The sequence below is a fragment of the Ornithorhynchus anatinus genome, chromosome X2 (assembly GCF_004115215.2).
Source record: "Ornithorhynchus anatinus isolate Pmale09 chromosome X2, mOrnAna1.pri.v4, whole genome shotgun sequence".
NCBI classification, from domain to species: domain Eukaryota; kingdom Metazoa; phylum Chordata; class Mammalia; order Monotremata; family Ornithorhynchidae; genus Ornithorhynchus; species Ornithorhynchus anatinus.
The window spans coordinates 15,282,578-15,307,391 of NC_041750.1; the positions used below are offsets into that span (position 1 = coordinate 15,282,578).

Below are 24,814 nucleotides of genomic sequence, written 5' to 3' on the forward strand. Positions count from 1 at the left end.
GTCCTCACGTCATGCTTCCTGGTCTGCCTGTGGCTATGACTTCATCTCTCTGCCACTGGTGTCAGGTTACACGTGATTTGACATAGTATCGGGTAACAATTTTTAAATTTATCAACCCAGACACTTTCGCACCTACGGATTCCCTTAAGTCTTGATATAAGATAAAGGACCATTTTCCTCTCAATGGAGAAGCAATGTAGATACATTCTATACCATGTATTATTCATTATGCCTTTATTAAGTATTAATATGGTGTTTATTGCCACACCACCTCAGCACTCTATATAACAGCATATCCAGAACTGTGGCAGAGAAGAGGGAAGTAGAAGTTGGCTTTATCTGTATCAGGCAAAACCTGAAACTTGCTGGAAAAATAAAACACCAACTTGCTCGTTTCTTAATGATATAAACAGAGGTAGCTTTATTTTTAATGATCCAAAGGGGGGCTTTGCTAGTTAGCTCTTCTGGTTGGAATTTCTACAGAGGAGCTGAAAGCTGTTGATTTGAGCCAATAAGGTCAGGGTTTTTTCCTAGGTGATTATATCCTTGGACAGGGCTGATGAATGGCTGGGGAATCCTGTCTACCCCGCCCTCAAAGGCCTCCAAGATGCTTGGCATAACACAGTTCTCAGTCGAATGAAACTGACACACATTAAGAAGCGTGTGGATTCAGGATTTCTCTTTCAAACGGTATGTTGGTTTGGCCCCACATCCTGGGGTGAATTTCTTATTGTGTCCTTCATAGGCACTAAAATCTCACTTCCTGCCCTTAGTTTAAAATAACCAAACAAATCAGGGGGCTTCTTGTGTACGAGACCGTGCCTCGCCTGGGGCAAACTCACTTCGAAGCCACCGCGGTCATATAAGAAATTCCACTGCATTGCACCCTATAAACTCTCTGTATGGGGAGGTATTCAGTAGGGTGTGAGCTGCAATTCCCCAAAATATGGTCAAGTACCTTATATCAATAACATAAGTGTTTTTCTTTTTACTTCCTTTCCTAAGGAAAATATTACCCTTTCCACTCCCTCAAAAAGTTTCCTACGTGAGGCCTATTGGGAAATTTACCACATCCCATGCAGACATGCATCACCTGTCAAGGTTGAAATGGCCACATTTTGGGGAATCCAAATGGGAAAAGGGGGTGAAGCTAAGAACAGCAGGGGAGAGTATCAAATATACAAACAGAGGTGACAAACACACACCCCCCCACACACCCCTCTAGGGTTGACTATTCATCAGAATGCACTGGCAACAGCAGCACAGAAGGCCAATTCATCGATCGATCCATCAAAATAGTATTTTTTGAGCACTTACTAAGCACTTGGGAGAGTACAAAAGAGCTAATGGGCATAATCTCTGCTCTCAAGGACCATACAAGCTCACAGGGAGACAGACATTAAAATTAATTACAGGTAGGAGCAAGCAATAGAGTATAAAGAAGGGTATAAGTACCCATGAGCTGAAATAGCAGCAGAGAGGGGGATGGGTTGGGGAGAGGAGAGATTAATCAGGGAAGGTCTCCTGGAAGAGATGTGATTTCAGAAGGGTCTCGGGAGTTGGGGAGAGCTGTGGTCTTCCATATGTTAAGGGGGAGGGAGTTCTAGGCAGGAGGGAAGATGTGAGCAAGAGGTCAGCCTCACGAGAGATAAGAATGAAGCACAATGTGCATCTTGGCTTATGAGGAACTAAGCAAGTGAACCGGGGTGTAGTGGGAAGGGAATGAGGATAAGTAGCATGGAGTTATCTGATTGAGAGCCTTAAATCCAAGGGTCAGGAGTTTCTGCTTGACGTGGAGAGGAATAGGCAACCATTGCAGGTTCTTGCAGAGTGGAGGGATGTGTGCAGAGTGATGTTCTGGGAAAATGATCTGGGCAGCAGAGTGAAGATGGCCCAGAAAGGAGAGAGGCTGGAGGCAAGGAGGTCAGCAAGGAGGCTGGGATACACTAAGTATCTGGACCAGTGTGGTGGCAGATTGGGTGGAGTGGAAGGGGTGGTTTCTCAAAATGTTGTGGAGAAAGAATCAACAGGATTCAGTGGTTGATCGAACGAGGGAGTGAAAAGTGAGAGAGGGGATTTAAGGGCAATTCTAAGGTTACAGGTTTGAGAGACAGGAAAAATAATATCATTGTTATTATTATTATGGAGTTTTAAGTGCTTACTATGCGCCATCCACTATAGCAGGTGCTGGGGTAGATACAAGATAATCAGGTTGGACACAGTCCCCGTCCCACATGGGCTCAGTCTAAGTGGGAGGGAGTAGGATTTAACCCCCATTTTACAGATGAGGAAATTGAGGCACAGATAAATTAAGTGCTTTGTCCAAGGTCACGCAGACGACAAGTGGCGGGAACCAGGATTTGAACCAGGTCCTTTGACTCCCAGGTCCTTTTTTTTTTTCCCAATAGACCACCCTGCTTCCCAGTACTGTCAACTGTGAAGGGAAATTTAGATGGAGATGGTTCTGGAGAAAAGATGGGTTTAGTTGAAAAGGGAGAGCCATAACTGACAGGGTCCAGCCTTCTCTACGGCCACCCTCATTCACCACATTCACCGCTGTTGATGTTCAACTTCTGCCGTGACCGCAGGAGTCAAAGGTCTGCAATAATGAACACGATAGTGGTCAGTGTGAGAGCAAGCAAGGCTGTGATACCTTCCCCTCATCTGATGCTGCAGCTGCCATTCTGTGCTTACTGTTCCTGCAAAAGCAGGGCCTGGTGATGATCCCTGCTACCCAAACTAAAACCAGGACCGTCTAGGGTCTCACTGGTGAAACGTTTAGGGCTGTCCCACCCAATGCAAGACACCAGGTAATTTTAATCAGAATACCTCAAATATTATAGGGCACAGAGAAGCTGGGATCAAAAAGAGAGGGGGTACTGAGCACTGAAAAGAATTAAACTGACAAGAAACAAAATAGCCCCATTCCATTTGGGTGGAAGACCTGTTTCCTCTGATCATGTCTCCCCACTTGCCCTTCTTGAATGACAAGTGTTTGCAATGCCTCATTGTGTCATTTAGAGCTCACTGTTTTTGTACACAAACAAGGAAGTTACCTGGAATTGGTAATTTAGCTCTAGCCACAATGGCGGGGGAAGGAATTTTTTTTAATGGCTTTTATAGGACCTTTATGGAGGAAAATCCATTTGTAAGGAGCACCTATACAGAGCAAAATAAACTCCAGGCCCCAACTTCATTTAGCAAGGCAAAACTACGATTTTTTTCAGCCACAACCCCTAAAACCAGAGCTGGCCCTAGGAACCTCAACATCAGCTACACCTGACTGAAAAGCAGATTGCACATCAGGGTTTTCCATCTGCCCATATTCCTGTTTCATGCCTGCCACTACCCTGGGAAGTACTGAGAAAACAAAGGCCCCGTCAAATCAATAAAGCTAGATATGGGGAAAAGGCTGAGTTACACAGAGAGCTCTTTGTTGAAAACTTTATTATTAAGACTGTGCCTATTTGTGACTACCCAGGCACCAGGAGTGAGCTGAATGACCCTCATCATTGGAAGAGGAAAAAAGAAAAAACCACCCAGTTTTTCCCCATTATTTTTCCAGCGTGCTAGCTCAGAAGAGCAAATAATATCACATTAGAAATAATTAGCACACTATCAGTTAAGGAATAAAAGCTGATAATGCCTCCCTTTCCCTCTATCCACATCCAGGCAGCAGTGTCATCCAGACAGAATCCTAGGCCAATCAGGAGCCATGCCTGAGGCTGAAATCTCCCGGGGGGTAGGGGGAGAAAAAAAAAAGTAATTCAGTTTACTTGTAAAAATTATGGCAAAAGAACCAGTTCCAAATTTCCTTTGGTCTGACTGAAAACAAGGCTACTTCTGTTTATGCCATTAAAAATGTGGGATCGCTAGGGTTTTTTTTTATTTTAATGTGTTGCTTGTGCCTTGTGCACACATGGCCAGGATCTATTCAGGTAAATTAAACTGAGTGTTGAATCTGGTGAGTTAAATTAACGTGCAGCTAACCCATCTGGATAATTTGAGAATAATTTCTCAATTACGTCGTTTTCCTGAATTTTCTAGCTAGTCTCCCCAAATCTCCACTTCATTTCTACTCTACGGAAACGACTTGCAGAAGGTCCATTCGATCCCACTCCTTATCTCCATTACAGACCGCACGAATATGGGATAACAGTTGATTCTCGACTGATCTTATGATAGACTCGAAAATAAAAACGGAAAGAAGGGAAATCAGAGGTGCACTGATAAGCTGTATTCTTGGGAGGAATTGTCCCCCCCGCCCCAGTTTTGAACTGAATCAGCCTGGGAAAAAAATCTAACCCTCAGACCCATAAGAACACTTTCAGGGAGAGGGCCATATAGACAAACATAATGATTTTAGAGCCGTACAAAATCCACCCTGGGAACCATGTCCATTTGATTGACGTCTTATTGTGGACATTTCTCGGATTTGGTCCGGTTCTCTTTCACGCAGTTCCCAAAGGGCAGGCATTCATTCATTCATTCAACAGTATTTATTGAGCGCTTACTATGTGCAGAGCACTGTACTAAGCGCTTGATCAGGCAGGCTAGTAGTCCAGTGAAGAAGCAACACTGAACTCCTAGCACCACTGGGCAGCAGCTGTCAATCAGATATACTCCCTAGCCCACCAGGAGCATGCAAGAGGAAACAGTGTCGTGGCCAAAAAAGAATCTAAATACTGTCAGCTCTTCCATACACATTACAACCAAATTTGCAAGTCCCTCACTCCGAATGGAAACTGAGCCTGACGCTGTTTGTGCCGTTGAGAAACATGTACCATCCTAGTTGGTTTTCTCAAGTATACGCCTTGGCTTCGTCCTGGGCACGTAGGGCTCCTCCCTACTTGTTGTGGGCAGAGAATGTGTCCATTGGTTGTCGTATCATACTTTTCCAAGCGCTCAGTACAGTGCTTTGTGCACAGTAAGCCCTCGATACATTCGACTGAATCAGTGAAAGAAGTAGGGTGAATTCAGAGTGGTTTGAAACTGACAAAAGGAAGTTTACATACATGTGCTATTCTCCTGTGCCCAAGGCGGAGAAGACACTCTTCTTGCACAAGAACCTTATTAGTCCAAAAATTCAAAGGAACTATACCGACAAGTAAGTAATGTATTATCCCAGTTTTGTAGGTTGGAAAACTGAGATATGGGATAATGATGAGACATGATGTAATCCACTATTCCACTTCAACCTGAATAATACATTCCATTCCGGCCTTCTCTCCAACAGACCTCAAAATGTTTTTCAAGTTTACTGGTAGATGAACCAACGTGAGGCTGGGAAGTAAACGGTTCTATTTACAGCTGCCGTAAGTCAGGTGTATACAATACATTTTTACAAAACAAACAGAGAAAATCAATTAAAATGTTCAAAGATAACCCCAGCTAGTCCTCAAAGACACACTGTTGGCAGGAAACTAATAACATGGATGTTCCTGATTCAGGGTAGACAATTTCCACAGGGGAAATAGGGAATTGTATTCTCCAAATCCCAATTATCCATGATTTACTCACCTATCATCACGGCATGGCATAGGGCTGTGTCCACACTGCAAAAGGCCGAGTGCTAACATACGACGTGCAGAATGGAGCTTGGAAGTCTTCGCTCCGGGATTTATGAAGAACGATCTAATTATTCAACCCCGGGCTGCTCACTACCATTATCATTCCTATTTAAAACCTCGATGGGAAAGACCATTCATCTCCAGGGAGAGAAGCGGCCTAGCAGAGCTCCACTGGCGGAAAGGCACCTCTTCAGTTAGGCTAGCCAGCAAATACAAAAGGAAATACAGCTCATCCTTGACAGGTCCAAAAGACTAGTAATTGAACATCTAGAACAAGTCAGATTACTAATAATGGAGACAGTTCCTGCAATGGAGCTAAGCTCAGCCGCCACTTCTTAGAGTTGTTCGGCCTGAGGGCTGACAGTCACGAGACCTGGTCAGATAGAAGGGGCTGATATTTATAAACTCTGGGATATATTACAGAAGAGAACAGCCTCCTTGGTGAAGACAAGCACTTTTGTAATCTGACCCTGGTACGCTGATGTATTGTGCACAGCACCACGGCAAAACACAAATAACAACGCTGCGTCCCCAAACACCCAGATGTAGGTTGGCTTGGATTTCACTTTCAAAACCAGCTGGCTGGCTTGCATTTCACTGGATTCTCATCTCTCATTTTGGAAGAACTGTTTTAATTCACTTGAATATTTATTGATTCTATTTGTATGCAAAAGCACACTTGCTCCTTCACTGCATATATAAATAAATGCCTTTTGTTTCATTCTTACTACAAAGAATTGTTTCAAGATTTCATTGTCTCTAAAATATTTATATATATATATATATATATATGTGTGTGTATATATATATATACACACACACACACATCCTTAAGTGAATCTGTGGGTGATTACCACAACCCTCATAGGTTTTTCTCTCTATGTGGTCAAAGGCAGGCCAGAAGAAACTTAGTTGAGATAAAAAGGAACGGGAAGTCCATAGTTGGCAAAGTCAAAGTCTATTTTATGTCATTAACACCGCCCCCCCCCCCCCCAGATTTGATTGTGTATATGAAAGGAGAAATGTTCCAACTTAATATTTTCTGCATGAAATGATCTCCAAATTGAAGGGACTATAAATCTACAAGTAAGAAATGCTATCTGTACTTCGGCCCTGACCCCTTCTTTGCAAGAGGGTTATTTCTCAGGAACTGCTCTTCCGGACCTTTAACTCTCTCCTTAGGCCCCCTGTTCCTCCCCCTCCCCCATCTCTCACCCTCAATGATCTGGCCACCTACTTCATCACGAAAATTAACACAATCAGGTCTGAGCTCCCCAAAGTTGCCCCTCCCCCTCTCCCCTCCTCCCCACCAACCCTCTCCCCTACTTTTCCATCCTTCCCTCCAGTATCCTCAGAGGAGATCTCCTCCCTCCTCGCAAGTGCCACCCCCTCCACCTGCGCCTCGGACCACATTCCCGCTCACCTTTTAAAAAACATCGCCCCTGCCCTCCTCCCTTCCTTAACTTCTATTTTTAACCACTCATTCTCCAATGGCTCCTTCCCCTCTGCCTTCAAACATGCCCACGTCTCCCCCATCCTAAAAAAAACCCTCTCTCGACCCCACTTTCCCTTCCAGTTATCGCCCTCTCTCCCTACTACCCTTCCTTTCCAAAATCCTAGAACGAGTCGTCTACAATTGCTGCTTAGAATTCCTTAACTCCCATTCTCTCCTAGACCCCCTCCAATCTGGCTTCCGGCCCTTCCACTCTACCGAGACTGCTCTCTCTAAGGTCACCCGTGACCTCCTTCTTGCCAAATCCAATGGCTCCTACTCCATTCTAATCCTCCTTGACCTTTTTGCTGCCTTTGACACTGTCGACCATCCCCTCCTCCTCCACACCTTATCTCACCTTGGCTTCACGGACTCCGTCCTCTCCTGGTTCTCCTCTTATCTCTCCGGCCGGTCATTCTCGGTCTCCTTCGCAGGCGCCTCCTCCCCCTCCCATCCTTTAACTGTTGGAGTTCCTCAAGGGTCAGTTCTCGGCCCTCTTCTGTTCTCCATTTACACTCACTCCCTCGGTGAACTCATTCGCTCTCATGGCTTTGACTACCATCTCTACGCAGATGACACGCAGATCTACATCACTGCCCCTGTCCTCTCCCCCTCCCTTCAGGCTCGCATCTCCTCCCGCCTCCAGGTTGTCTCCATCTGGATGTCGGCCCACCACCTAAAACTCAACATGAGCAAGACTGAGCTCCTCATCTTCCCTCCCAAACCCGGTCCTCTCCCAGACTTCTCTATCACCGTGGATGGCACGACCATCCTTCCCGTCTCTCAGGCCCGCAATCTCGGTGTCATCTTTGACTCGTCTCTCTCGTTCACCCTACACATCCTATCCGTTACCGAGACCTGCCGGTTTCACCTTTACAATATCGCCAAGATCCGCCCTTTCCTCTCCACCCAAATGGCTACCTTACTGCTACAGGCTCTTGTTATAGCCCAGCTAGACTACTGTGTCAGCCTTCTCTCTGATCTCCCTTCCTCCTCTCTCGCCCCGCTCCAGTCTATTCTTCACTCCGCTGCCCGGCTCATCTTCCTGCAGAAACGATCTGGGCATGTCACTCCCCTTCTTAAACAACTCCAGTGGTTGCCTATCGACCTCTGCTCCAAACAAAAACTCCTCACTCTAGGCTTCAAGGCTCTCCATCACCTTGCCCCTTCCTACCTCTCCTCCCTTCTCTCTTTCTACTGCCCACCCCGCACGCTCCGCTCCTCTGCCGCCCACCTCCTCACCATCCCTTGATCTCGCCTATCCCGCCGTCGACCCCTGGGCCCCGTCCTCCCGCGGTCCTGGAATGCCCTCCCTCCTCACCTCTGCCAGGCTAATTCTCTTCCCCTCTTCAAAACCCTACTTAAAACTCACCTCCTAAAAGAGACCTTCCCAGACTGAGCTCCCCTTCTCCCTCTACTCCCTCTACCGCCCCCCCTTCACCTCTCCGCAGCTTAACCCTCTTTTCCCCCCATCTCCCTCTGCTCCTCCCCCTCTCCCTTCCCATCCCCTCAGCACTGTACTCGTCTGCTCAACTGTATATATTTACATTACCCTTTTTATTTTGTTAATGAAATGTACATCCCCTTGATTCTATTTAGTTGCCATTGTTTTTACGAGATGTTCTTCCCCTTGACTCTATTTATTGCCATTGTTCTTGTCTGTCTGTCTCCCCCAATTAGACTGTAAGCCCGTCAATCGGCAGGGACTGTCTCTATCTGTTGCCGACTTGTTCATTCCAAGAGCTTAGTACAGTGCTCTGCACATAGTAAGCACTCAATAAATACTATTGAATGAATGAATGAATGAATGAAATCAGGTGGGGGAAACTGAAATGAGCTGCATTTGATCATCTGGGGGTCTGTGCCCCCTTGGATCGTAATACTACACTGATTGCCACTAACTGGAATATTAACGTTACTAAAATCACCATGTGCAATCCTAAAAAATGCTAGTGTTCAATCATATCAATGGCAAATCCACTCTAGAATAGGCTGACAATAGTGCAACTAAGGAACCCAATATATTTGATGAGCCAGTCAGCCAATAGAGTACATATGTGCCCAGACAAGAGAGAAAGAGAGAGAGAGAGAGAGAGAGGGCACACATGTGCTAGTGATAAACTGAACATCTCAGCCTTGGGTGCTCTTTAGTTCCTAACGATGGTAGTAGTTTGTGAATTTCCATCCTCTCTCCCCCACCCATCTCACTGGGTGGAGCTGCACAGGGCAAACTTAAGAAGAGGCTGAAAAGTTTTACAGAATCCACTTTTTCTTAATGGTCCTAACAATATCCTTCATGTTACCCAGATAGCACTGGGATGGTTTAATTATTGCCATGTGTCGTTACAATCCAGCACGATAGATAGTACTCTCGTGTCTGCAGAAGGGGAATATTTTCCATGACAGTGTATCCTTCGATTGACCAATCAATTAATGGCATTTATTGTATGCCTACTGCGTGCAGGCCACCGAACCAAGCGCTCGGGGAATACAGCAGAGACAGAAGGCCTGTCCCCTGCTTTCAAAGAGTTTAAAATCTAGTGGGGAAGGACAAGCAAACATAAATTCTTTAGAAATAATGGAAGCAGGGGGTAGAATGGTGATACCACTGCTATGGTGTTATGGATTAAATAAGTGAATGAAAAAGGGAATGAATGAATGGCTTACACACCTAATATATTGTTGATTGATTTTTTTTAATAGATAAGCGATGAGGATGGGTGAAAAGACAGGTGAAGTCACAACTACCCTGCAATGCAACCAACCCTGGGATACAACCTTTACTGTTTGATGCCTTATGCCCCACAATTGCCCCAACGTCTGGCTGAGCATTTCAGCTAAGCAAATCCTTCCTTGCCTCCACTTCTCTGGACTGAGAAGTAAACTGGAATGAACGGATCTTGGAGAATACACTGCCCACAGTTTGTATTACATTTTCCAGGTATTAAAGACAGCCCTAAGCAGAGAGCCAAAGAGGTGTTGAACTGGGGAGGTAACCTCCTGTAGAAATGGATGATGCAGATGTCATGAGTTCATTATGTCTCATTTATAGGAAGTATTGTCCAACAAGAACCTCGATGAACATTAAATGAGGACCTCATGACATAGTACAAGATGCCAAAGCAGAAGAAAAAGTTACAATTTCTTCATCACCAGTTAAGATATTGGGTTTTAAATGCCTTACATCAATTTTAAATGCTTGCTACGTACCAGGCACTGTACTAAACACTGGGGTAGATACAAGTTAATCAGGTTGGTCACACGCCATGTCCCCTGTGAGGCTCGCAGTCAATCTCCATTTTACAGATGAGGTAACTGAAGCACAGGGAAGTTGAGTGACTTCTTCAAGGTCACACAGCAGACAAGTCGCAGAACCAGGATAAGAACCCAGGTCCTCTGACTCCCAGGCCCGTGGTCTTTCCACTAGGCCATGCTGCTTCTCAATTATGATTGAAGAAGAATGATCCTGGGGGAGAGAGGAGTTTCAAGGTACATAAAGGAGCACAGTGGTATTCAGCAGGTATTTGCCTGCTACGAAGATGCAGTGCACTCATTTACACCTCAATACACTCAGTACACATTTACAAAGAAACGTTTTATCCTGCACTCTGGCTACAGCCCAGGTGCAAAATTAGGGAATGCTCTCACGAGAACACAAGCCTATCTAGATACAGCATGACATGATGTCAGAAAAAATGGCTGTGTGCTCATGCATGGCATCAGACACGGTGAGTACAGAAATACAAGTTTTCCTTGATGCGCGGTTCTGTGAGAATGCCTCCATCACAGGAGAAATGGGTGCCTTTCATATTGTGATACTATGTTTTCAATTACTTTAATAAAGATTGAACAATAGTTGAGTGACATTGATCATCTCGGCGTATAGCTTCTTCCTGAAGCATGGCTTGGCACACATCTTGCCATACCTCAAAAACCTCCAATAGCTACCCATCTCCCTTGACATCGAGAAGAAACTCCTTACCATTAGTTTCCAGGCTTTCAGCCAGTTTTCTCCATCTTACTGATCCGTGTTCTTCACCTACTAATCAAGCAATCAATAGTATTTATCAGGACCCTACTGCTAGCAAAGCACTTGATAAACTACAATAGTGTTTCCCAAACACGCCACCTCTGAGACTGGGTGACACTGTATCCAAACGGCCTCTCCATACTGGACAAAGTTTCCCTAATTTCCTGACAAAGCTCTAAATCATGTGGTCAATGACCCATGTAGTGGCAGAAATGAAGGTATCTGACTCCAATAGGGCTAGGCCTGACTGCATAACAACAGACCTCTTAGTATTAGTTTGGCACTGCACGTTAGATTTGTCCTGTGGATATTGGGACCAAAAAAAAAACCCAAACATTTTCCCCTAGAAAAGCCTTCTGAAAATGGCATCTAATACATTCACTGTATTCCAGAAATGCACGAAACAAGTCTCAGGTTGTTAGGTGGTGGTAAAATGTCAAGGCCTCTGGTAGCTAATGGAGGGCTATTCGTTAGGGAAACTATTGAAGGGGAAACATATTGCCTGACATCTCTATTAAATAGAAAATGAGACTTCAGGTAGAGTATTTCTGTTGTAGCCTCTAGGAGCCCTTTTTTCTTCTTCTTCAGAGGTCTTCATTCATTCTAAGTCCATCCAAGAGAGTGAACATGGGGAATATGAGGGAAGGGAGTTTCTCTCCACATCTGAGAGGGTGTGTCGATGGAACTCTCCCCATATGAAGAGATCAGCCAGTCCAACGTAAGTGGGAGAGTCGCCATTAGGCTTTCACTGGCCGTGAGCAAGGCTGAAATGGAATACGGCCTCCCAGCCCCATATTCCTCTGGAGCAATATTTACAAAGATTCATATTTCAAGTTTTTAAGAAATCAATACCTGTTTCTGTACAACCTTTGCTCCAAAACCTCAAGTCTTACAATTCCCCATTAAAAGCCATATTTCATGCCGAGCTGCCCAATGTTCTGAAAAATGCACAGAACTATTTGTCTGGATTTGTCTATCTGCAGGGAAGAATGACTTGAAAACTTGATGAACAGAACAGAGCTGGTTCCAATCCAGCCTGGCCTGAGCTGGCTCCCCTGACTGATTGGTGAGTAATCATCACTGGGTCTAGTTTCTCTTGGACCATTTCCTCACTGACATACATTAGCGCTCTGAGGCGATAAGTTAACAGCCCAGAAGGTCTGTTCTCTTTTTTTCCCATTTGAGTGAGTCTAAGCCAACCATGTTTAGAGATCCTCCATTCCTGCTCTAGTTGAGGCCTTGGCTAACCTTTCCTTTGAGCAGCTGACCACCTCACTCATCAGTCTGGGGTCACCTCACTACTCTTACTTCAACCCAGCCCGCACACTTTGCCCCTCTAATGTTTACCTATTCAATGTACCTCAGTCTAGCCACTGACCCATCACCCACATCCTGCCTCTGGCCTGGAATGGCCCCCTCTTCATATCTGACAATTATTCTCCCCTCCTTCAAAGCCTTACTGAAGGCACGTCGCCTGCAAAAGGCCTTCCACAAGCCCTCTTTTCCTTTTCTTCCACTCCCTTCTATGCCACCCTGACTTGCTCCCTTTATTCATCCCCAACTTCCAACCCTGCAGCATTAATGTATGAATCTGTAACTTCTTTATGTTACTGTCAATCTTCCCCTCTAGATCGTAAACTCACTGTAGTCAGGGAATGCGTCTGTTATCCTGTTATACTGTACTCTCCCAAGTGCTTAGTACGGTGCTCTGCACACAATAAGTGCTCAATAAATACGGTCGATTGGTTGATCGCTTGATTGAAATAAGCCAGATGCCTCTGTCGTGGTCCATTCCCTTATTGGTCTCTGAGCAGGAATGTCCTTCAATACCTGAATCCCTCTAGGGCCTGAGATTACTCTTCTGAGTAGGAAGTCAGAGCATGTCCTCCATTGCAGAATCCCTCAGTCAGCAAGAGCAGCTGTTTTACACTACTTTCTGAATAAGGGCCAAAATGATCAACCCTCCCCATGATTCCCACCAGTTGCCCTTCCTCTGACCTGTCAGATCCCCCAAACTGCCCTCTGGTTATAGACTCCTAATGAGGACACCTGTGTTCTTGTCATTCCCCTCAGCAAATTCATAGATTCCCTAGAAGAATGAGGGTGGGGGCGGGGAGGAGGATGCTTCACCCTCCCATAGGGTCATTTTGAATAGCAGTGCAACTCCCAAACCTAGATGCTAGAAACCTCAGTTACCGGGACTTTTGTAGTCTTTGGTGGAGTAATAGATGGGCTTGGTAGGGCAAGTGGGATCAGTGACCCTCTTGGGCAGACTCCATCGAAGTGGCCTGGGGCTTCCACAACGGTCAGATCTCTCTGGCTCAGAGAGACCCCAAGAGTCACTTTGCATAAACTTAATTATTCATTCATTCAATCGTATTTATTGAGCGCTGTGTGCAGAGCACTGTACTAAGCACTTGGAAAGTACAATTCGGCAACAGAGATAGACAATCCCCACCCAACAACGGGCTAAATATTCCGACTCTCCAAGCCTCTGGAATGACTTCAGTCCCATTTGTTCAGACACCTACACTTGCTACTGTATCCACAATTTAGAGAACTTCTCTCAACTTTGTTTAGAATAAGGAGCAGGCTGCTCTTGGTTTTTCTAGATCTAGGTGTAGTGTGATCCAGGGATGGTGCTCTGCACATAGTAAGCGCTTAACAAATACCAACATTATTATTATATGAGAAGTTGGAGCTAGTAAGATACAGGGGTGGTAGGTGAAGTCATCTGAACAAATGAGCTCCCTGAAAGAATGAATTCCTACTGAAAACAGTAGGTGACCCTACTGAGTCATGTGGGACATCTCTCCAGGTAGGGGATGAGAAATGGAAGACGAGCCAGAGGAGGATGTGCCGGTGGAGACTGAAAAGAAGTCACAGTGATTGGAGAACCAGGTGAAAACCATCTATCAAGCAAAAGTATTTACTGAGTTGATTACTCTGGGCAGAGCACTGTACTAGAAGCTTGGGAGACTACAACACCGTTAATAGACATGACCCCTGCCCTCAAGGAGCTTACAATATACCAGGGGAAACAGACCCAACAATAAATTACAGTTGGGGGGGCAATAGGGTATAAAATATATAACTAAGCACTTGATATTCACCCCCCCACCAGCAGCCCCCCAAAATGTATATCCTTATGCTCTGTCATTGCCCTGCCTGTAATTTTATTTTAATGTCTCCCTCTCTAGACTGTAAGCTCCTTGTGGGCAGGGATAATGTCTACCAACTCTGTAGTACTGTACTCTCCCAAGCCCCCAGTAGAGTGCTCTGCATAGAATAAGTGCTCCATAAATTCCACTGATTGATCGATTGCTGGAGCTGGTGAGGAGTGAGTCCCTGAGTGCTTTGGGTGATGCAGAGGTGGTAAAGTGTCAGGAGTAGGGGAAATAGGTTGTGGAGATGAAGGATTAATCATGGAAGGCTCCCTGGAGGTGGGATTTCAGATGAGCATTGCAGATGGGGAAAGCGAGCTGCGGTCTGCTGAATGTGAAGGGGGAGGGAGTTTTCCAGGCAGAAGGGAGGCCGTGAAGAAGAGGTTGGTAGTGAGTAGACAGACTTGAAAGGTGAGAGCTGAGGTGTAGTGGGAGAGGAGTGAAGACAGGTAGTGGGGAAGAGGGCTGACTGAATGCCTTAAAGTCAGGTCAGATAACATTTCTGGGATAAGAGAGAGGACAAAAGTTTGAAGGCAGTCAAAAGGTTAAGGAGAATAATGACACAGTGGAACCCACTGGCCTCGGTTACAAGGAGTTCACTAGAAATCTTGGCGTGTACACTCTCAGTAAAGGGAAGTGAGCAAAAACCAAATTGCAGTAGGTCAAGATGAACGTGGGGGTAGGAAGTGAAGGCAGTGGGTGAAGAATAATGGGAGCAGGGAGGTGGGCTGATAGCCAGAAAATGCCTCAGGATCTAGTGTAGGCTATTTCAGGCAGGAGAGACTTGAGCTTGAAGTCAGAGGGTCAGGAGCCAGAGGACAGTGAGAAGATGAAAACTGCAATAGGGAGGGAGTGCAAGCAGATGCTTTGAAGAGGGGAGAGAGGACGGGGCACAAGGCTCACGTAGAGGTGGTAGGCTTTAAGCACGAGCGGTAGACCACTTGAAAGACAATTTTGAAGCAAATGAATGCAGATGAGGGCAGAAGTGTATTCAGAAAGTGAGGGTGGTACTTGAGGAAGTTCACGTCAGTTAGTTTCTATTAAGAAGGAGGACAGGCTGTCAAAAATTAGAAAGGGAGGAGGCTTCAGAAAAAGAGTTAACGGTACAAAAGAGTTTGATGACTGTGGGCACCAGCAGTCAATGACGAAGATATAGCTATCCAACATGGCCAAAAGGTGAGGAAGGTTATCCCGTACCAGTCCAAGAACGTAGTTCTTTTAGGCCCATTTAACTAAGATTCCTTAGCTAGGTGAGCTGTTCTGATGCTGCTGGGGTGTTGGAGAGCAAGTGAAATGTCTTGGATCTGAGGTTGCAGAGAATAACTAGGAAGAGAGGGCGCATCTGCAACAAGTTGGTTTCCCAACAAGAAGCAGGCAGCTCCATGTGCTGCAGTTTTGTCCCCAGATTATTTATTCAATAGTATTTATTGAGCGCTTACTATGTGCAGAGCACTGTACTAAGCGCTTGGAATGTACAAATCGGTAACAGATACAGTCCCTGCCCTTTGACGGGCTTACAGTCTAATCGGGGGAGACAGACAAGAACATTGGCAATAAATAGAATCAAGGGGAAGAACATCTCATTAAAACAATAGCAAATAAATAGAATCAGGGTGATGTACATCTCATTAAACAAAATAAATAGGGTGATGAAGATATATACTGTTGAGCGGATGAGTACAGTGTTGAGGGGATGGGAAGGGAGAGGGGGAGGAGCAGAGGGAAAGGGGGGAGAAGAGGGTTTAGCTGCGGAGAGGTGGGGGGGGCAGAGGGAGCAGAGGAAAAAGGGGAGCTCAGTGTGGGAAGGTCTCTTGGAGGAGGTGAGCTTTAAGTAGGATTTTGAAGAGGGGAAGAGAATTAGTTTGGCGGAGGTGAGGAGGGAGGGCATTCTAGGACCACGGGAGGACGGGGCCCAGGGGTCGACTACGGGATAGGTGAGATCGAGGGACGGTGAGGAGGTGGGTGGCAGAGGAGTGGAGCGTGCGGGGTGGGCAGTGGAAAGAGATAAGGGAGGAGAGGTAGGAGGGGGCAAGGTGATGGAGAGCCTTGAAGCCTAGAGTGAGAAGTTTTTGTTTTGTGCAGAGGTCGATAGGCAACCACTGGAGGTTTTTAAGAAGGGAAGTGACATGCCCAGAGCGTTTCTGCAGGAAGATAAGCCGGGCAGCGGAGTGAAGAATAGACTGGAGCGGGGCGAGAGAGGAGGAAGGGAGATTAGAGAGAAGGCTGACATAGTAGTCTAGCCGGGATATTACGAGAGCCCGTAGCAGTAAGGTAGCCGTTTGGGTGGAGAGGAAAGGGCAGATCTTGGCGATATTATAAAGGTGAGACCGACAGGTTTTGGTAAGGGATTGAATGTGTGGGGTGAACGAGAGAGCCGAGTCAAAGATGACACCGAGGTTGCGGTCCTGAGAGACGGGAAGGATTATAAGATTTAGCACAATGCTTTGGCACGTAGGAAGAGGTTATAAATACCAAAATTATTCTTATCAGGTTGGGCTGCCAACTGGGTTTGATCCAAATAACATGAAGATTGGGAAGCTGGAATCACCCATAAAAAAACTCCATAAGAAAATTATGAAACCTTGCCCAGGTGATCTTGCAACAGCGTGGGCTTTCAGTGTGTAGCAGGCCTACAGATCAGAAATGACCTTACAGAGCACAATATATTCAGACACAGTGGTAATAAGGTATATCTGCTCCGTAAATTTCTTTGAGCCTTTTTTTTAAATCGGCAAAATGCATGTTTTCCCTAAAATTAGTATCTGTCATTGCAGTGACCCCATTCCCTGCAGGTTGTACCACTTAGAGCTACTAATCCAGATATTTGGGCTATACAGAAATCTTCTCTGGGCCCAGGCCTGGGTCATTAGCCTTAGTTCGAGGTAGAAGAAAGAATACATAGCTTAAGAGAATGATGTAGCTATTAGAAACTCAGAAAACAGCTGTCACATCAAAAAAAAAAAAGCATTCTGATCTTGTTCCACAACAGCTAGGTGGAAACCACTTTCTTGAAGTTTGGATTTCCACATTAGAGAATTTGCTAAAGAAATAGCCCTGCCCCATCCTTTCTACCCTAGTCTTGCCAGTTTCTGCATGTTTCCCAGCCCTTCTCCCACACCCTGGGCTCGCCTCCCTGTTTACTCAGGCCCCACAAATTTAGGGGGCACAGGATAGGGGAGAGCAGGTGGTGGACACACTGAAGTCGAGGAGGGGGCTGGCCGAAAGGAGGAAACACCCCCCCCCCCACCCTCCACCATTTGGCATTCGTTGCCACTGCTGCCGGTTATCATTCTGGCCAGGGCAGAGGCTGCGTCTCTGGCTGGGAGCGTGGTGGGGAGAAGAGCCGAGGCTGGGGGTGCTCCCTAACTCCCCAGAATTCCATCACCACCACTGCCTACCTTGCAGCCAGAGGGATTGCAGCATTTGAGACCACGGGGAAAGGACAGTCTGAGGCTGGCAGTAGACGAAGGGGGAGCAGAAGGGAACACGGAAGGGGCCGTGGAGGGTGGTGGAATGTTGGGGGATGAGGATTGGGTGGGGCTTAGGGATGCGGGCAGGGCTAGATTTATGTAGCTTGACAGGAAAGGGGTTGAGTACGTGATTTCTCAAGCTCTTAAAAGAGCAAAATCTGCTTCGCTGATAGGTAACTTCTGAGCTCTCTTTTAGCCAAGCTTCAGGTCCCAGGCCCTCCCCGGTAATAATAATAATGATAATAATAACCGTGTTATTTGTTAAGCACTTACTTTGTGCCAGGCACCGTACTGGGCTGGAGACAAGCAAATAGGGTTGGACACAATCCCTGTCCCACAGGGGGCTCCCGGTCTCAATCTTCATTTTACAGATGCGGGAACCGAGGCACAGAGAAGTGAAGTGACTTGCCCAGGGTCACACAGCAGACAAGTGGTGGAGCCGCGACTGGAACCCACGACCTTCTGACTTCCAGGTCTGTGCTCTATCCACTAAACCATAAGTGGACTAATGGTCAGAAGGGCATTGGCTCTTTCGGGCACTGAGTGAGCATTTGGTTCACATAACAGTGTCCTCATGTCCCTCCTAAACAACTAACGCCGGGGGCCAATCCTGAGACTGGCTTTAACATCTTCATAAATGATCTGGAGGAGGCATTATGCAATGACCCTAAACTCTTCTTCATGGTGAAATGCCATGTAGACACATGGCAAAAAGACTTCAGAAAAGCCAAATGAGCAGCCCCCCCAAAAAAGAGGCACAGATGAGGTCTAAGGTGTCGAGTAATTCACCTAGGGAAAAGTAACACAAACAGCAACTCGGTGACGAATTTCATTCAACTATATTTCCTTAACACGTTAGCTCAGATTCTTCAAAGTTGAACGACATTTATACCGTGACTAAAACGGTTTAAAATCATCTGAGATGAAAGATGACGTGCGACTTTAAATTACGGCCGTTAACGTTATGGAAAACGTACGGCAATCTTTATATCGGATTATTTTAAATGGGTTTGTTTTCAACTTAAAAAAAATATCAGTGAAGACTCCAAAGTTGCATTTGAACTGCCCTAGAAGAATGACCTGAAAGATGCTAAAGTTATTGACGGGGCCCTAGACCCACGGTGTTGCTTCAATCACCAATCCCAACTGCGGAGCCTATAAACCGCCCACCCCAGCAGGGTGATGACACACCGCCCTCCATCTCTCCAATCAATCAAACGTATTTGCTGAGCACTTACTGTATACAGAGCACCGTACCAAGCGATTGGGAGATACAATATAACAGAGTTGGTAGACATGTTCCCTTCCCACAATGAGCTTACAGTCTAGAGGGGTAGAAAGACATTAATATAAAGAAATTACGGATATGTACGTGAGGGCTGTACGCCGCTCCTCACAACTCCAAAGGCTCCCCGTCTCCCTCCACATCAAACTAAAACTCCTTACCATTGGCTTCAAGGACTCCCCCAGCTTTTTCTACCTTACGTGTTGGCTCTCTTCACCAGTTACCCTCACCTTTCATTCTTGGCTCCTCCCAAGCTAACTTCTTCACTGTACCCCACACTCATCTTGCCTGTCTCTGATCCCTTGCTCTCACACCATTCCTCCAGCCTGGAACTCTTTCCTGCCTCCAAATCCACCAGACCACAGTCCTCCCGATCTTCAAAGGCCTCATAAAATCCCAGTGCCTACAGCAAGCCACCCCCAGTCAATCAGTAGCATTGACTGAACATCATCAATCGTATTTACTGAGCACTTACTCGTGCAGGGCACTGTGCTAAGCACTTGGGAGAGTACAACACAACAATATAGTGAGCTTGCAGTCTAGATCTACTATATGCAAAACGCTGTACTAAGAGTCTGGGACAGTACAATAGAATAAATCAACATAATCCCTCTCTTCAAGGAGCTTAAAACCTAGTGGGGGTGGGCTGGAGAGGGGAGGGAATAGCCAATCAAATAATACTAATAATTATAGTATTTGCTAAGCGCTTACTATGTCCCGAGCACTGTTCTAAGCACTGGGGTAGATAGAAGGTAATCAGGTTGTCCCACGTGGGGCTCATAGTCTTAATCCCCATTTTACAGATGAGGTAACTGAGGCACAGAGAAGTTAAGTGACTTGCCCAAGCAGACAAGTGGCAGAGCCGAGATTAGAACCCACGTCTCCTCGGACTCCCAAGCCCTTGCTCTTGCCACTAGGCCGTGCTGAAAATGAATTACAGATAGGAGAAGGGAATGAGGATATACAATTGCGTAATTGGGTAAGTACAGTGGGTTCAAGAGTGCCATGGGGGTTTGTGAGTACTGAAGTGCTTAGGTAGAGCAGAAGTGCTGAAGAGGCAGTAGGGGGGATATAAAGTGGGAACATTAAAATTAATCAGGGAAGGCCTCCTGGTGATATGTGCTTTCCAAAGAGCTTGGAAAATGGTGAGAGTGGCATACTGTCCAATTTGAAGGAGGATCGGAGAGTTCCTGGCATAGGGGAGGGGGTGTGCAAGAGGTTGGCAGTGGGAGACATGAGAAAGAGGCACAGTGAGGAGGTGAGCTTGAGAGGGTCAAAGAGTGCAATCTGAGGTGTAGTCAGAAAAGAGAGTGGATAAGGAGGAGAGAGCAAGCCAAAGGTCAGGATTTATAGGCTGATGAGGAGAGGAATGGGTAACCCTACTTGCTCCCTTTGTTCTTCCCCGCCCCCCTGCCAGCCCCTCGGCACTTATGCAGATATCAGATATCTGTTGTGGGCAGGGAATGTGTCTGTTTACTGTGCATTGTACTTTCCCAAGAGCTTAGTACAGTGCTCTGCAGACAGTAAGCGCTCAATAAACACTACCGAGTGAATGAACGAATGAATGAATCCAAGGGTTTTGAAGCTTGAAAGTTGAGTGACCATAGGGGATATACTTGGGAGAAACCGGGGTGATATACTTCTTTACATCTGAAGGCAGAAGTATGCACGATAGAGTAGAAAGAGCACAAACATTTCAAAAAATGGGTGCCACAAATGCAGATGGAGCTGCCATCGTGAAGAGTGGAAAAAAAAACCAACCCGAAAACAGAACAGTAGAGGGAAACAGCAGTGAAATACTTCACCTTCATTTCCAGCTCACCAAGAGTGATTGATTTCATCCAGTTCTCATCAGCTGCAAGAGAATTGCGGCCCCAGCCCATAACCTTTGAGAAGCCTTAGTCTAGGTTGGATACGGTGATAGGAAAAGTTGAGCCCTTCGTTGCCTTTTCTAAAATGGTAATCCTTGGCCTGACATGGCATATTGCAAAGGGCAGAGAGGAGGGCTAGCCATCTAGCAGCGATCAGTTCAACCGATCCAGCAGGCTCACCTCTGCGTAGCTGGAGGGAAGCCATCACTGAGAGGGGATATTCACAGGCAGTGGCGTGGGGAAGGTAGTTCGAACTGCCTGTCCATACTTTAATCTTTAAATTGCAAAAACATTAACATTATTGATTGATCAAGCATCAATCTAACAGAAATTTAATTAAATTAAAATGTGTCACTGAGCAGTCCTCCCTACATCGTGTATAAATCTTTGGTAATAAGTTGAAGAGGACAGCAGCGATTGATAGTGGGTTCCCAATTTAATTTATGCCTCCACATTTTATTTTCCTGGGCTGATAATGAGCATGCTCACAGGCTCCCAGCTGAACAGATGAGTCTGCCAGGCATCCATCTGACACGCATCACCTCCAAATCCTACTAAATTATGTGGCTTTCCAAGGTGTTTCCCCATGCATGCGTTAAAGAATCATCTGGGCTGAAACCTGAAGCACCCTTTAACACTGCCAACTTGCATTTAGAGACCTCCCATGTGAGGAATGCCGCTTCAAGCCCTCTAATTCCAATCCAGCAGTCAGTGTCCCCCTGGAAGGAATTGGTGGCTTCCAAAGGACAGTAATTTCCTTCCCTTTCTATTGAGAAGCAGTGTTGCCTAGTGGGAAGAGCAAGGACCTGGGACTCAGAGGACTTGGGTTCTAATCCCGGCTCCACCCCGTCCCCGCTGTGTGACTTTGGGCAAGCTACCTAATTCCTCTGTGCCTCGGTTTCCTCAGCAGTAGACCGTAAACTCGTTGTGGGCGGGGAATGTGTCGGTTTATTGTTGTACGGTTCTCTCCCAAGAGCTCAGGACCGTGCTTTGCGCCAAGTAAAAGTGCTCAATAATGAATCTGTAACATGGGGATTAAATTCAACTCCCTCCTGCTTAGACTGTGAGCCCCACGTGGGACAGGGACTGGGTCCAACCTGGTTATCCTGTATCTATCCCAGGATTTAGGATGGTGCTTGGGGTAAGTAAGTACTTAACAAGTACAAGCATTAATTACTATTATCAAGGCCCCAGGAGGAACTTGATATATCAGAGGCCTGCCTGGAAGGTTCAACCCTCCTTGTTGGAGAGGAAAGAGTGAGACACAGTTCCCGTTGGGAATGGGCTGGCATCAATACCCTGCCCTGAGGTCTGGGTAATTAAATTATTAGATAAATTAACCCCAAGAGGCAAAGGAGCAATACAGACCTACAACTGAATACTGACTCTTCCTCCAAGCATTATAAATCACAAGGCTAGAACTGTCCTCTGTCAGACTCCCCAGAAGAGACTCTTCTAATTTACTGTTACTGGTGAGTATTCTCTTCCACTGAATTTCTCTTTGCTTTCTTTGATTTGAATGCACTCAATCCAAAGTCCTATTTCATTTTTAATAACCACTTTCCCAATGAATAGTACTGCGCTAGCAATGTCCAAAACATCTCTACAGAGAAAAAGTAAGTCACTCTGCATGCTGGATACACCCCTCCCATTACATGTCACCTCCCTGTATCTCACTCCTTTCTCAAGAGAATGCCAATTAAAACCAATTACATTACGCTAACTGCATTATGGCCCTCGACTCCATCATTACTAGAAAGGCCACCTCTGGGAATCAGACCATATGAAGATATCTGCAGACCTTAGTGGTTCAGCTCTCCTCCTGGTGGCCTTTCCTGATTGATTTCTAATCCCCCGCTTTATATCCCCGGTTGTCGTTTCAGCACCTCCACACCACGCCCGGCATGTGCACGCCTATCTTTATATTCTATCGCCTCTTCTTATCTGGGACTTTCTGGGGTGTCTGCCTCTCCAACAAAACTGTCAGTTCCCTAAGGGCAGGGCTCATACCTCCTTTTTCTGGAGTCACTCAAGCACTGACTACAGTGCTCTGCACATTGATGTTGTTGTCTTTTGCCGCCGAGTCGTGTCCGCCCCATAGCAACGCCATGGACACGTCTCTCCCAGAACGCCTCACTGCCATCTGCAATCGTTCTGGTAGTGGATCCAGAGAGCTTTCTCGGTAAAAATCTGGAAGCGGTTTACCATTGCCTCCTTCCACGCAGTAAGCGAGTCTCTGTCCTCGACTCTCTCCCAGGCCGCTGCTGCCCAGCACGGGTGAATTTAGACCTGTAGCAGATGGCAATCCACTCGCTAGCCACTGCCCAAGCTAGGAATGGAATGGGTAACCCTCTGCTTCACTCTCCCTCCCGTAGTCAAGACCGGTAGAGTACCAGAACCTCTCCAGATGCGACCCCGAGAGGGACCGCACACTGTAGGTGCTCGATAAATGCTATCGACTGACTGATTGATTTGGCGCACCAATGGGTATTTTAAAGTCTCCAAATAGACATGCCATACTTCTCTAAACCAAAGATACTAGAACACACTCTCCCTCTCTCAGTTGGAGATGCATTCCCAGGCCAACTCTTCCTGTGCCCACTATACATAGGTGCTGTACTAATAAACGGGGTATGTGGTAAGTACTTACCACGTAACAAGAATATGCAAGATAAGTGCTGTACTAATAACTGGGGTATGTGGTAAGTACTTACCACGTAACAAGAATATGCAAGATAATCAGGTCGGACACATGCGAAGCCCAATTCCCACATGGGCTTCGCAATCTAAGAGGGGGGGAGTACAGGCATTTTACCCTCATTTTACAAGGTGAGGTAACTGAGGCTCAGAGAAGTTAAGTGACTTGCCCAAGGTCACACAGCGGGCATATGGCAGAACTGGGATTAGTACCCAGGTCCTCTGACTCCCAGGTCTGTGCTCTTTCCATTGGGCTACACTGTTTCCACACTGCTTCAGATGCTGAGAAATCCCACCCTACAAAGTAAAGAAGATAATTAAAGATATTAGCATACTGAAGAGCTGATTCCACTAAGAATAGCCTGGTTTTTAATTTTAAAATCAGTGAGCATTGGCGAGACAGTGGGGCTGGAGAGGAGAGAGGCCAGCCTAGATCACACCCTAGCAAACCCCCCCGGATGCCATCGGGGTGGTAATGATAGCTAAGACAACACTTACCTACATCTCCAGAGCCGGCTGGACAACTTCCGAGGGTGGCAGAGAAAGATCCTTCATCAAGCTTCCAAAACGGGCAAGCATCCTAGAGACGTGTATCCTCGGCAGCATGAAGGCTGCCCTAACAAACCACGTGAGGCAAGAAGATAAAAACTCCGGTTTAAGGAGAATTGAGTTTCCCTGAACACTGCTTCTCTGTCCTCTAATAAGGGTGGCATTCAGGAAGTGCTCACTATGTGTCAAGCACTGTGCTCAATGCTGGGGCAGCTAAAAGGTCACCAGATCAGACATAGTCCCTGCCCCACACGAGGCTCATAGGCTAAGAGGAAGGGAGGAAGGGCAGCTTCTCTCCATTTTACAGATGAGGAAACCGAGGCCCAGAGAGGTTAAGCGACTTGCCCAAGACTGCGCAGCAGATGAGCGGCAGAGCCGTGACTAGAATTCAGGTCTCCTGATTCCCAGTACGGTGCTTTTTCGATGAGGAAACACTATCTCCTTTGGGTCAGTTCTAGGAAGGATGACTACCAACTGGCTCCTCACGCCTCAACAGCCTGACGAGGCATGGGCAAATCAGCTGGAGCAAGATATCAGTGGCTGGAATGTAATAATAATAATAATAATAATGATGATGGCATTTGTTAAGCGCTTACTATGTGCAAAGCACTGTTCTAAGCGCTGCGGTAGTACAAGGTAATCAGGGTGTCCCACATAGGGCTCACAGAATTCACCCCCATTTTACA

The 24,814-nt window shown here is 46.3% G+C and overlaps 1 protein-coding gene and 1 non-coding gene across 2 annotated transcripts in view; both read right to left on the minus strand.

Moving 5' to 3' along the window:
- MAF (MAF bZIP transcription factor) overlaps window positions 1-24,814 on the minus strand; it is a 280,188-nt gene that overhangs the window by 157,245 nt on the left and 98,129 nt on the right.
- On the minus strand, window positions 23,170-23,307 carry LOC114807494. Its single transcript, XR_003755555.1, has one exon. It is a non-coding gene; the product is annotated as a small nucleolar RNA SNORA7 (small nucleolar RNA).